Genomic DNA, 13,766 nt, shown 5'->3' with positions numbered 1-13,766 from the left:
AGGGCAGTACTGGTGTGCCACACCTAGAAGTGCTGTCTTTCAAATCTTTTTGCAGTTCGATCTCTCATGACCAGACCCCCTTTGAAGCAAATTTCTTACGAAAATACTGCCTATCCTATCTTTTCGCTGGTACATGGGAATCCTCAAAAATATTGACCAAAATAGGAGAGACTTCACTACTCCCAGAAGTGTGAGCATGCCAGTGAAATGCAGCACAGCCAATCCCAAACATTGGAGACCTGGACCTTGGCTTGCTACAACCATGGATGTAAACACACACGACTAAAACGTTTGGCTTTCTTTGGCAACTCTTTCTGAGCTTGTTCTATGTACTTCTGTCATATGTTTAGATTTTTTCCCCCAAAAAACCTGATGGCTAGAAACTTGCAATTTCTTTCAACTGAGGCACGCATTAATACATCATTTGACTTCAACAGCTGGGATTTGAAGGAAAGCACTTGGATCATGCAGCTTGAGATACAAGCCACAAGACTGGGCGATCCTGGCAGCTGAGCGGTATTTTGCCAAGGTCCCAGTCTGTGCAAGGCTGTCACTGCTGCGACGGCCTGGGGAAGACGTTGCAGCTGTGTGCCTGAGCTGGCAGCCGACGTGAGGGGCTGGTGGGCAGCTGCCCGCCTGCAGGACTGCACCGTGCTGTACATCACGCCTACAGAGGGCCGCTGCCTTGTCTGGTGTCTCCAGGCACCCTATCAACTCTCCTCACTCTGCCTCTTCATCCATCTCAAGAAATGAATAGCACATCCTACTTCTTCTGTCTGTGGACAATTCTCTCAACCAGTGCAGGAACAGACCAGGACATGGTCAGTCCAGGAGAACCTCAGAGAAAACATTTCTACTAGCATTTACTAAGGATTTTCACTATAGCAAAAGCTGATGTGATGGACTTGGAGCTTTCTGTAATAGTGTCTCTTCACCAAGCTAATTCATTATAAGATAATTCATTATATACGTATTTAGGTTGAGTGAATTCAGAAATGTGTCAAGGAATATGGAGGGAGATATTATTATACATCACTTAGCAAACCCTTGAGGATGTTCACTTCGATGTCTTGGCTTGTCCTCTAATGGGTGGTCTCTGGGCTTGCCCGCAGGTCTCAGCAGCAGCAGCTGCTCACAAAGGGCTGGAGTGATAATCGAAGGGAGACAAAGGGAATGGCAGCCAGAGTCCAAGCTGGAGACCCACCTTGAAACGATGGCCAGAAGTCTGAGGTTGCTAGGCCAGAAGCCAGGCATCCATCACGAGATGATACAAAGGTATGTATTTTCATTATTTTATGACATTAAGAAACAATAATTCAGTTTCAAGAGGGTTACAGCTGACAGGTTGACAGCTCCTGAGGAAAAGCTCTACCTGAACCAACCTAGTGGGATAACTACGTGCAAGGTATCAGTGCCTGAGGTCTGTTTGAGAGTTCGAGACTCACAGGTTTCCACTCAACAAATAACAAGAGCATAATGCCCGAGAGGGGTTAAAGGAGTATCGAGCCGTGTAACCATGATGCCGTACAATATGAAATTGTGTTTCGGCAGACAACCCCCCTGAAGAGAGGGACTGGAGCCAAGCACTCTCGCTTGGCAGGGACGTACCCTAGCAGTGCATTTTGTCCCTGCCAAGCAACGTTGATTTGCTATGGATCACATTCATTTCTGAGCACCCTGTCTGTGCAAAGCCCCCAGATGGCCTTGGAGACTCAAGCACAACAATATTTTGATACAGATGCTCTTACAAAAGCTATCAGAGCCTGAGCTGGAATCTGGAGACAACAGTTCTCACAAGTTAGCAATAAGACTATGTTTAGCAATGAACAGCAATAAAGCATGAATAAAATAAGTAAAATCTCTAACCTCAATATTGTACACAAGGAGATACCCCACTGATCAAAACTTTGTTTGAGACAAGTTTCTCACCACTTAGATCAATCAACAAATCCTCTTGGCAAAAAGCAATTTTCCATTTTTGGAAAACTGATTCCAGTGTCCTTCAATCTCTTGTTTCTTTTTAATCTGCAGGAATCACAAGGACAACAATAGAAATGAAAGAAAATTCTCCAGGCTTATGTTGGAGGTTCGTTTTGGCTTGTAAAGTGAACCATCCTCCCCGACAAGCAGCTCAATCTGTCCAGGAGCACATATAAGAACAAAAGTTGCTAAAAGTAAAAGATGGTTTCCCTTTTCCCCAGGGAAATAGATTATCTAAAAGGGAAACTTGTCCTTTTTCTGCTGGAAAAGACAAGAAAGCATAACATGACTCATTGTCAGCTTGCAATTCCTCTTTATTTCCTGTTCTTCTTCCATACAATAGTAGTTAAACACCAGGACAAACACAATTTGACTTGCTTTTTCCCCCTCCCTCTCTCTCTCATTAGAGAAGAAGGCATGGCCATCTTCAGACAAAAAAGGGCTTGAGGGGAAAGGTAAGTTGCTTGTTTTTCTTTGAAGAAGAGGAGGAGGATTTGTGTCAATCTGAAGTTTTAAGGGCAGAATTCAACTGGACAAAGTTTCTTCTTCCTTTCCTGCCAAATCCAAACTAAAAACATCACAGGTTGTGCCAGCCCCTCTGCTGACTACCACAGAAAACCTCTGGTGCTGTGCTGACAGAAGGTCTTATGATGGTAGAAGTCATCTGCTGCAGAAGTTCAATAGTACTGGTTACAAACCTAACAATTTTGCATTGCTTTATATATTCAAAGGTTTAAGTCAGCATTAGCAGCATCTTTGCTTCTGTTTTGCACATTCTTATCCCTATTTCTATAGGGAGGGACTCATTAGGCAAAGCACGTGCAGCTCTGTCAGATCTTTTGGGCAATATTTAAATTCAAGTCAGTTAATCCTGCAACCTATTAGCATGCATTACTTCAGTCATGAAGAATTTAAGACATATGAGACGCGTTGCTTCTACTGTCAGTCATGTTATGGGTGCATACAATAAAGGAATGTCAGTTACAGAACATTTCAAAGGTAGAAACTCCAGCTTTCCTGGACAAAAAATGGTTTAAAAAAATGGTTTTTCTCAGCTTCTTGACACGTAGGTTTCCTTTAACTTACCTGACTGACACAAGACTTGCCTTACTGGAAGTGTCTACATGCCAGGTAATGAGTACCTCAAACCGGGACAGCAGTGGCCCCTCTGGACAGCAGGACGAGTTAAATATTCTTCGGAGCTTCTCAGTCCAAGTAACCATGCTGTTTAGGGAACAACTCTCCAGACCCCTTCTTCCCTCCTTCACTGAAACGGTCAAAAGTCATACAATAACTTTGCTATTGGAGAAAAATCTAGTGAAGATGGAGAAACTTAACAAACTAATGGAGATCCCTGCAGTGGTTTCTCATTCCCTTGCAAGAGCACAAGGAGCCTCGGTGGCTCGGTGACACATTGCCCATGCTGCCCTTCCCTTGGACACACCCGTGATGCCGCTCTTCCCTTGAGGAACAGGTTGTGCTTCCATGAAATGAAATGAAATGAGCAGAGTCAGGTTCAAAACAAACAAAAGGAGGTGACTCTTCACACCAAAGTGGCACTCAGGTGTGGACTATCTTGTCACTGGAGACGATGACTGTTAAAAGCATACATGGGATGAATTCACATTTAAAAATGTACATCAAGGGCTGAGAGACACAAGAGACACAGCCACTGGCTGGAGAAGTCCCTGAGCTGTGAATTGCTGCAGGTGACAGGAGCATGCTGGGGACGCACCCATACGTGCCTGCTCTGGTCTCATGCTTGTCCTCAGGCTGCCCCACCACCTGCCGCTGTCGGCAGGATGCTATTAGACTTTGGTCTAATCCAGTACAGCTATGTTAGTGTTTTATGTTCTTATGAATGGTTAAGAAGAGAAAATATTTATTTAGGAAGAAAACCTTCTAAGTGCTTTGACTGGTGCTGTTACAGGCTGTTACATGACCAGCACTCTTAGTGACTTATCTCAGGGAATAGCTACCACTTATTCTCCTCCTTTCAAAAACACAAAAATCATCCAAACTGCTGCTGCCAAAGTTCACAGCAGAGGCGGAAGAGAGCTGGGCGGATGGCAGGAGGGAGCGACATCTCTTTGATGAGACCAGGCAGGGTCAGCTATGCCCTAAATCCACCAGCTGCTGCTGCCCAGGAGGAAGGGCCGCCCATCTCTAAGGCTGAGGTGAGGAGCAGGCTGGATATAGTCCAGCATCCTGTGAAATAACCCCAGAACATGCCTGTGAGGAAAAGCATGTTTTGTTGAGCTAATATGGGTTGAAACAGTGATTTTAACCGACCCCTGCAGAGCTGTGGAGGTCCGTGAATTAACGCTTATAGGTCTACGAAAGGTAATCAAGAAGAATAAGCCAGTGGGCCTAAACTCACTGCACAGCAGGCCTGCTGAGCTCGGCACAGGAGCTCCTCCTGCATAGCACGGCGGCTAGCCGGCTGAGCACGTGGCTGTCCAGCTTGGGGAGGAGGTATCACTTCGTCTTGGGCCGAAACTGCTTTGTGGCTCATTCCTTCCAGAAGGTCTGAGTTTTACTTGGAAATCAACCCATCTCCACTTCCAGTAACTCTCCAGCCATTTCCAACTCATGTCCCTGCAACATTATTACTTTATTAGCTCAAGACCGTGCTTGCCTGGACTCCAGTGTCTTGCAATGCAAGAGTTTTTGCTTCAGAGGGGTTGAGCAACCCTGATGCAATACCTCTCTGTCGAAAGCACTTCGTCAGGTTTGCTAGACGGCAAAAACAGATAGCTACTTCTAAACAACTGGCTGTTGTCTTCTCTGCTTGTCTCTCCTGCCTGGTCATTTCCCTGTATGGCAGAGGACTGTGAAAGAGTATTTTACCGCTGCTGTAGAAACAGGGGTCAACATGAAAACCTTTCCAGTGGGGATGCAAACCTGGAAAGCCAAGTAAGTTGATCAAGATTAGTTTATTTATTCAGCATAAAAATAAAACTGTAATCAGCAAAATAAAGTATATGCTACTTTAAAGTAGAGTGTGTATCCTGCCGTCACACATTCGTTTCTATCCCAGATGTCTTCTCCAAGAGAGCAACAGAATATCCTGCCCATCCACCAGCATCCAGCAAAACGTTTTCTGCCAGTTTATTACCCCATTTAAGCAGCAGCCTTAAAAGATGAACATTTAAGTTTAAAGTTTTAACAATCTTACAGCCACCTAGTACTAGTCAAATACAGACCCATTTCAGCAGAGCATTTAAATTTCAAGTTTTCTCATTAAATGAATGGCAATTTGAGAGGCTAAATATTTGGTTAATCAGTTTCCATGTGCCTACTTTGCAAGAATAAAATAATATGCATCTTTCTGGTACACTTCTACATTGAGTAGACTCTACAAAAGAGACTTACAGTATTGGTTTGAAATAAGAACAGGTTCAAAATAAACCACCCATGGCTGGCTTAAAATGTTACTTTAGAACTCCTGAATATTTTGCACTTGGCATCATTTACAGTCCCGAGGTTACACAGAGTTCAGCTATAGCTTCTGATATCGGTGTTTAAGAACCATGGGAGTTTAGCTCATAGCGTGACATAGCAAAGAAAAAAAAGTCTGTATTCTGACAGTAGTTTTTTAAAATAACCTGATAATATCCCTAATTAGTCTACAAAGACTGTCCTCTGCCAGGCTGCCTGCAGCTCACATGCCTTTTATTCTTGAGTTTCCTCTCTGCAAGTTGCTGCCAACAGTTGTCATTGCTTTTGTCATGTGCAACTTCACTACACTCATTTGGACTTTCATATTTTTGATGTCGTTGGTCCTGGCTTTTAATTACCCTAGCTCATTCTTCAGGCAGCATATGCGGTAACCTGGAGGTGAAAGCATGCACCTAGGAGATACAGATTAAAGACCCAGCTCTGCCTATTTTGCAGCAGAGAGGAGTTTTTGTCTCTTATCTCATTGACTGGTGAGTCAGCTTTTGAGAATTTGCTTCCACAGAGAAGAGACGTTGTTTTACAACACTACCTGCTTTGGAGGCAGAGCAAAATCTCCGTGAAATCTATGTCCCAGCTTTGGGTGTTTCCTCATCAGCAAGCTATAAATTCTTAGACAAAGGTGATTTTTCTCTTGGCAAGTAAGTGCCTCCTTTCCTCCATGAGCATCAGATTCTCTTTTAAATATGGTCACAACCCTGTCCAAACACCGTCAGTGAGAACATACTCTATATGATGGCAAGTTCATACCTTAACACCAGGATCAGCATACTGTCTGTCAGGAGCTGAATGGTCAAGTTAGGAAATCCTAACCTGCCACTTCTGGATTGTGCTGCTCTCGGTAGCTGCAGGAAAAAGTCCAGGACTGGATCTTTTATCTGAGAACAGGACCTATGATGGCCTTCAGATTTGGGAGAAGATGATCGCATTTTTCTACCCAGGTATTTCCCAGGTCTGTGTGCAAGATAAATTGGTCTCATTCCTGTCTCCTTTCTCTCTGACTTAATGCATCCTATTCAGTGTCTACTTTGAATTCACCATGCCACGTCCGTGTCCTGTTTCTGAATTGTCCCTACTTAGTGGTTTTAGATCACTACTACTTTGCCATAGTCTTGAGATTTATAATCACATCTTCTAACTCCAGCAGTGGAGACTATCCATGATTTGATGTTCTACTCTTCACTAAGTGGCTTCTTAAACACTTGAATGAAGTCACATTTTTATTTTTCCTGATATTTGTCCTATAAATACTAAGGGTGGTGGTTTCTCTTCAATACTCCTGCTTTAGCCAATATAAAAATATTCTTCTTGTTTGCAGCTGATCCCACCTTTCCTAAAAATACCTCTTTCCTCCCCTTTCAGTTTATATGAAAAATTAGAAACACTGTAATTCTGCCCACCCCATTTCCGCTTCCTTTGGGCACAACTAGAGACTGCTCCAGCAGCCAGACCAGGTACACAGGCCATCAAAGTGATCTCTTAGCCTTGTACTCGGGCTTTTTTGAAAGACAGGAAAAACAAATCACCTTTTTGCACTGATTTTTTTCACTTTGGGTTCATATTTTGTATCTCTTTTTATGTGCATTATGTACCTGTGACTCCAGCTGACAAGCTGTGACTCAGCTGGACTGAAACAAAAGCTCCTTCAGCCTTGCACTGACCTGCCCCTGAAAGCTGGAGGTTATTCTTGCACATAGGTGGCCAAAGGCATCCCAGATGGGTGTAGTTTCTGTGCTGTCTGTGCGGAGCTGGACCAGGCAGATGACCTTCCCATTTCTGCAGATCCCTCCTCATGCCAAACAGCTTCTGCCTACAGAGCTGGGCAAGGGAGTGGCACAGCTTTGCCTCCAGAAGACCAGAGCAAGTCTTCATACATGTAAACAAGTGGGCAAAAAGTGTATTTAAAGCATGGCTGTCATTGTATACTGTTGCCCTTTTAGCCTGAGTAGTCAACCACTATGGTGTGCTACCTTGAGTTGTTTCCTTTAGGAGAAATAAATTAGAGGAGTTAAGGATGCAGGTAGTTTTGGGTGGCACTCTGGTTTATTTGTGAAGAAGCTAAATAAAGCTCTGATGCCTGAACTGAAGAGAAATAAACACTAGGAAGGTCTCCTTCTTGAGCAAACCACCTAGCCAGCAAGTCTCAGGCCCCACAGGTCTTTGGTTGCTTTCTATCTTCCACTTTCCTCAGCAAATGCTTTTTTGCAGAGTCTCCTCCAGCCTCAGCTACCTGATTGACAAGATTCCCCCTTTGGGCAGGGGGAAGGCCGTAACAGACTCAGATCAATGAACGGATTGAGTTTCACATACTTCCCTGCACCTGCTACACCAGCAGGTCTGGGGTTGGCACAGTGCAGGAATGAGTGGCCAAGGGCTGGATGTCACCAAACTGGCACTGCCAAAATTCACCAGAGACAGCTTATTTGTGTTCCTGCAGCTCTCTGCATTGCTCTGTGAGAAATGAACCCCATGGAAATCCTTCAGCCCATCACATCTCTACAGGTCTGTCCTGCTGACTGCTGCCTTGAGCGGTGACGTGTGTTGCATTTGGCCATCACTTGCCAAAAGAGTATTTTATCCAGCCTTTTCATTTAGTCTGAATGAAACACTCAGCTTCTGAGTGTTTCTGAGCCACTGAGCTATAAATTCAGGAACTGTAACCAAGAACCCAGCCCACCTCACACAGACTTAGCTGAGCGGTGCTTTATGTGGCCCCTTTGGAGCTGCTGGGTGCAGCATTTCTTTTAAGGAGGAAAATTAACTACTGCTGGAATGACAGCCCTACTTTAAAAAAAGGAGATTTCCAAAGTTCTTCAACTCAGTGTAAGACAATTGAATTTTGATATGACAAGCTGCCTTGGCTGAATTTCTTCAGGTTTCAGGCTTTTCTTTTCAATGTGCTCATACAGTTTTTTACAAAACATTTTTAAAAAATAACGTGTAACTCTGGTTCTAGCAGTTGAGAAGCTCACATTTAATTTGCTTTTTGAGACTAAGCCCTGTTCATTTTCTAGATTTCCCTTATTCTTCAAGATGTAAAACTATAGTGAAGAGTGACAAAGATGTACATCAAAATCATTAGTCACATACTACTAAAAATAGTCAAAATATTTAACAATGACATTTCTCTTCTCCCTACTTCTTTCCCTTCAGTGGAAGATGAGGTCACCCAAGACCTGGCTCATGGGTGCCTCAAACCCAGAAACTTCCTGCTTTCATCATTCCTCTTTTAGCAACAAAACAAATAGCGCATGAAAACATCTTGACCAGATCCAAACCACTCACCATTTACTCTCAGCAGCCACCACAGAAAGGCATGGTAAAGTGGTGATTATTCTGCATTAAATATGAAATCTTTGCTGTCTGAGCAATCAAAACTAGGTAAAACTCTCTGAGTATTGCCCTTATGTGGTCTCCCTCTTCTTTCATCCAAAGCCTCATAGCCAGGGGCTCCACTCTGCGGAGAGGTTCGTGCTTCCCTACATTCATTTTCATCTTGTTTCCAGGGAAACGTGAGCAGTGTCTGCAAATGCTGAGGACCACCTCTGTATTTCCTCTGACAATACAACGTCAGAAGTGAATTTTCACCTTGCTCGGGTTCTGACAGCTGAGACTGAGCTGTGAGAGCAGAGTAAGACAAGAAAAGGAGACATCCCAACCAGATATATGGTTGGGGCTTATGCTGTCTATATTCTGGGGAAACAGCACTTCCCAGCACAATGCAACATCGAACATCTTAATGTCGCCTCTTCCGTGCAAGAGCACCCCATCTCCCTGCTGTCCCTGCGCATCCTGCTCAATGTGTGCTCATCTGTTAGAAATTGGTCAGAGAGCACTGGGGAGCTCAAGCTGCTCTCTAGCAGATAGACATAAGCTACCAGTTAGTCACTGCCACTGCCAGCTGGAGGAAATCAATAGGTTCATCTATGCTCATCAGCCAGTGCAGGCTCCTATGCCTTCTTGACACATCTGGGGAAAACAGAGTTGAGTGTCTAAGCCAGAGCCATAGCACCCCTTCCCCAGATTCCCATGGTCCTTGCCACTAGAGAAGAACCCACAAGCAAGCTGGCACCTCAGTCGCATGGATGGATTATGGTGGGAAGAGCTGCTAGCTGCTGTATCGAAGCTGGGACCAAGGCCATCTATTCATCTCTGCTGTTCCCTTAGCTTGAACCTCAGCTCCCTGCTACTTTGGAGCCCAAACCTCACCTGAAAAATATGTCAGTCTGCTTCTTGCTCTCCCCGGACCCTGCCACACCCACCTCACCGTGGCCAGGCTGCAGACACCTCCAGGCACATAGGGCTGACAAGGGTGTGCTTTCAGGCTCTGTAACGTGTTGTGTTTTGGCACATTCCTGGCACCCATCCGTAAACTGGAGTGGAAGAGTGGTGTGGCCTAGGTCACACAGGCTGAGCAGACACAGCTCAGTGACGCTGACGTGAAAAACATGGGCTGTTCTTCCATAACCAGTCCCCTGAGGCATCCGGATGCCAGCAAACCTCTCTGTTTAATCTATTTTAATAGAAAGCTGTTGACAGTATTTCTCTATTTTCCCTCCCCACATTACCCTGTGCTAACCCACTGCATGGCAGCAAAGAAAGCTCAGTTTTTCACAGTGCTGTCAGCTGCTGGAAATGAACACATTGTAATAACCTCCAGGGCCAATGGCCCAGTGCCTCTAACTCCCAGTAAGGAATTATTTTCCTTGGCATGGTGAACATATGCAAAACCCTAGTCTGATAGTTTTATAAAAGAGAAAATAGGTGGCAAAATACTTAGCTCTTTCAAGAAAGTTTGGAAATGATGGAAAGCATCCTCATACCATGTGGAGCATTGAGCGTGGGTATATTGGCTGTCCAGCTTTCAGAAAAGAAAAGAAAAGAAAAGAAAAAGAAAAAGAAAAAGAAAAAGAAAAAGAAAAGAAAAGAAAAGAAAAGAAAAGAAAAGAAAAGAAAAGAAAGAAAGGAAAAAGAAAAAGGAAAAAAAAAGGAAAAAACAGTAAACCATTCCCTGAATGCTTGTCACAAGCACCAGGATCACCACAAAGAAGCTCTTTTTCTTTCATCGTGACTGCCTGTTTGAGATACAGCATTGCTGCTAACACAGTTAGTAGGAGCAAGAAACATTTGAAAAGGGGTATCTTCTTCTGAGAAATAAGGTTAAGGGCTTGTTTGCTCTGCTGGTCTGGAATCTGGCATTCTTGTTACCCATGGATGCTGTTCCACCCACATGCCCATTGCATCCCACCCAGAGGCAGCAGAGTCTCGGGGCAAACAGCAACATTTCAAGTACTCCGGGCATAGATTTATGGGGGGATTTAATGGACTTGTAGAAAACCTGCCCCACTTCTGTCTGCTCAGCCCAAAAGCACCAGCAGACCTTGCCAGCAGAACCAAGGTAATGTCACTGTGCTCCCGCCCCTGCCTCCCCACGGTGCTGGTGGGAGCACCCCGAGGCCTGCCGGGGGCTGATCCGCCCCGCTCTGCAGCGTGGGCTGGGAACCGCTCTCCAGCAGCGCTCTCCTCGCTTTCCAGGCTGCGCGTTCCCAGCTCCCAAGCCGCTTCCAAGTTTTGCAGCTGCTCAGGGACAGGAGCTGCCGGGTGAAGCGGCCGTAGCTCGCTGTCTTCACCGCGTCCCACTGCCCGGCAGGAGAGCGGCACCGACTGCATTTCCCTCGCACCTGGATGCGAAGCCCCCAGACCATCGCCAGCCTCTAGCAGGAGGCGAGGACCACGAGGTGGTGCTGTGTTGTCAGAAGTACTGTGTTTTCCGAGCTGCTTTCTGAGCTCTGTTTATGGTTACTCTTTTTGAGTGGCTGAGAAGCCACTGGCCATGCAAACCCAAGAATATCCCTTGTGTGCAGCATCCTCGGCATCCTGCATGATGCTCCCAGACCTTGCAGGTAAATGACTGCAGGAATGGGGGAACAGGCTGAGTCACAAAATGTTCACAGCCTTACAGGGCTATAAAGCATATCAGCTTCTGATAAACAGTCACAGAGACATAATGCTTGGTGCTGCTCAGTGCAGCACTACACCCAGCAAACCCCTCCAATGTCCCAGATGCACATGAGGCCAAGCTCTACATCTGCTCCCCTTCCTCTCTCCTCTAGTTTCTGCAGGGAAAGTGACCTCTCACTCCCAGAGAGGCAGCATCCCTCCCTCCTCCTCTCCATCTGCCCAGACCCTGCAGCAAATCCTCCCAGCTCTGCCTGTTTCAGGAGGGTTTGAATGAAGGAGAAGGCTCTAATAGGGCACAGCTGGCTTTTGGGGGTTGCCAGCCTTTCCCAACAGAGCTTTTCCAGTTTGTGCTAGTTGTTAGATCAGAGAAATAAAGCAAACTTGATACATGCAATTACAAGCAAAATTGATACATACACACACTTTCAGGGAGCTGAGCTGTAAAGCTCAGTAGCTGCGGGTTGCCTGGCCATGTCAATGGGCAGAAACGAAGGTAGCAGCTGAATTCTGATTTTGAGGAGGTGAGAAGAACTTCCTTATTTTTTACATTAAGGTTTGGCTTGATAGTGCATTTGTTTTGCAGATCCCTGGATAAACTGGTGTAAATGCCTATGGTGATGAGGAGGATAGATGATGATTAAATGGCTTAAAAATCTAGTCCAAGCTTAGCTGAGCTGCAGAACCTTCAGGGGTTTCTGACACAGGCAAATACAGGGCATTTTAGAAGAAAAAAAGCTCTCATAATCTTCATCGCTAGAGGTAGGCTGGAGATATCTTCTTGATTCCAGCTCCTGTTCTCAGACACAAGAATAAAGAGCTAACTGAAGGCCACCCTCACAGCTCCTTATTAAGTGCAGTTTTTTTCCATTTAGCAGTCAGTGAGAAGGACAGCACATACTCTTTTCTCTTGTCTGGAAAACCTCAAAGATAGCAAGGCATAGCCTTTTCCACCCATGACAACATATACATAGACTTTAAATCATGCACCTGCACAGAAAAACCATTGGGCCACTGCCTGTGCTAGCATGTCTTATAGCCATATGTTGGCTATATTCATATCATCAGACTCTGAGCTCCCCTAAGGAGCCCTCCTGTCCCACATCCCAGTGGACTAAAGCAGCATGGTCTTGGCATGAAAGTTAGGACTCCAGGGGGTTTCTCTTTGTCACAGGAAGTAGGAAGAGGACATCTGTATCTGATTATCAATAAAAGAAGACTGCCACACAGAAAGACATCTCTCCAGGGAAGGGATCACTCGGGGAAATGGCTGTTCTGGTCTGCTGAAGTGGTCGAGTTGCCTCCCAAAGCCCTTTATTCTGTGTGCATTTCTGTTTAATTACGGTTGTGAGTCGTCTGCTAAGAGACCCAGAGAAGCATTGAGGCCAGTACTGGGTTGGTGTTCCTAACTGGATCAGCCAACAAGGTCTCTTTGTGAGCAATGGCATCCTTCCCCTCTTCCCTCTCAGGAACCTCTCTAGTTTTAGACTGAGGGGACCAGAGCAACCAGTTGACTGCAGGGAAAAAGTTCATGGCACAGAGCAGGGAAAAGCTCACTGGAAATTTCCAGCATTTTCTTGTGCACTTAGTAGCATGACTTTGGGGTTCTCCCATTTTGAGAGGTGCTTACGGTTCAGAGGAAAAGAAAAGGTTCTCAGCTAAAGTGGCTAAAATCTGAAGCATATGCTGCTGGGTGAATGTTTTGAGATATATATGCTCTGCTTGAACCAGTCTTTTCAACCCTGACAGAGCTGGGCAGAGTAGGAAGCTGTGGGGCTTTTTTGTTTTGTTTTGTTTTCTCATTTGAGAATTAGTATTGCGCAGAGGGAGCGCACATCCCTTGGGAGGGACTTGGGATCAGCTGCCGTTCCCTGCTCATTCAGTCCTTGCCAGCAGTAGTACCGCTGCCACGGCGAAATATGTGACAGGAGGAACCTGTTAGCGGAAAATTGGACCAATACTTCCTAAAGATGAATTACCAGTACATCATTTTAAAAAGTATGACATGAGCATCTGCCAGGAAGAAACTGGATGGATAGTAATTAAAGCTATATTGCATGAGCCATTAAACACTGTCCTAGCGACAGCACTTCGAGCGCATCTGAAACTGAACTTGGTAACCTGGAGGAAAAAGGCTGTTCATACCCCAGTGAGTTGCTTCCTTAGAAACTCTCCGTGCGGCGGGCCCCTGATGCAACAGCTTTGCTGCACGAGCCGAAAGCCAAGAGTCAAAAGCGCCTTGGGAGCAAGTCGCCGTCTCACAGAAGCTGAAAGGCCGGGCTGAAGCACCAGAGGAGCCCGGGAAACCTCTCTTCAGGCGACAAGTTTCGGTGAGGGAGCAGCAGACCCATGGTGGCGGGTGGCCCTGG

The sequence above is a fragment of the Rhea pennata genome, chromosome 4 (genome assembly GCF_028389875.1).
Source record: "Rhea pennata isolate bPtePen1 chromosome 4, bPtePen1.pri, whole genome shotgun sequence".
Taxonomy (NCBI): Eukaryota; Metazoa; Chordata; class Aves; order Rheiformes; family Rheidae; genus Rhea; species Rhea pennata.
Note: the sequence above shows the minus strand (reverse complement) of the source record.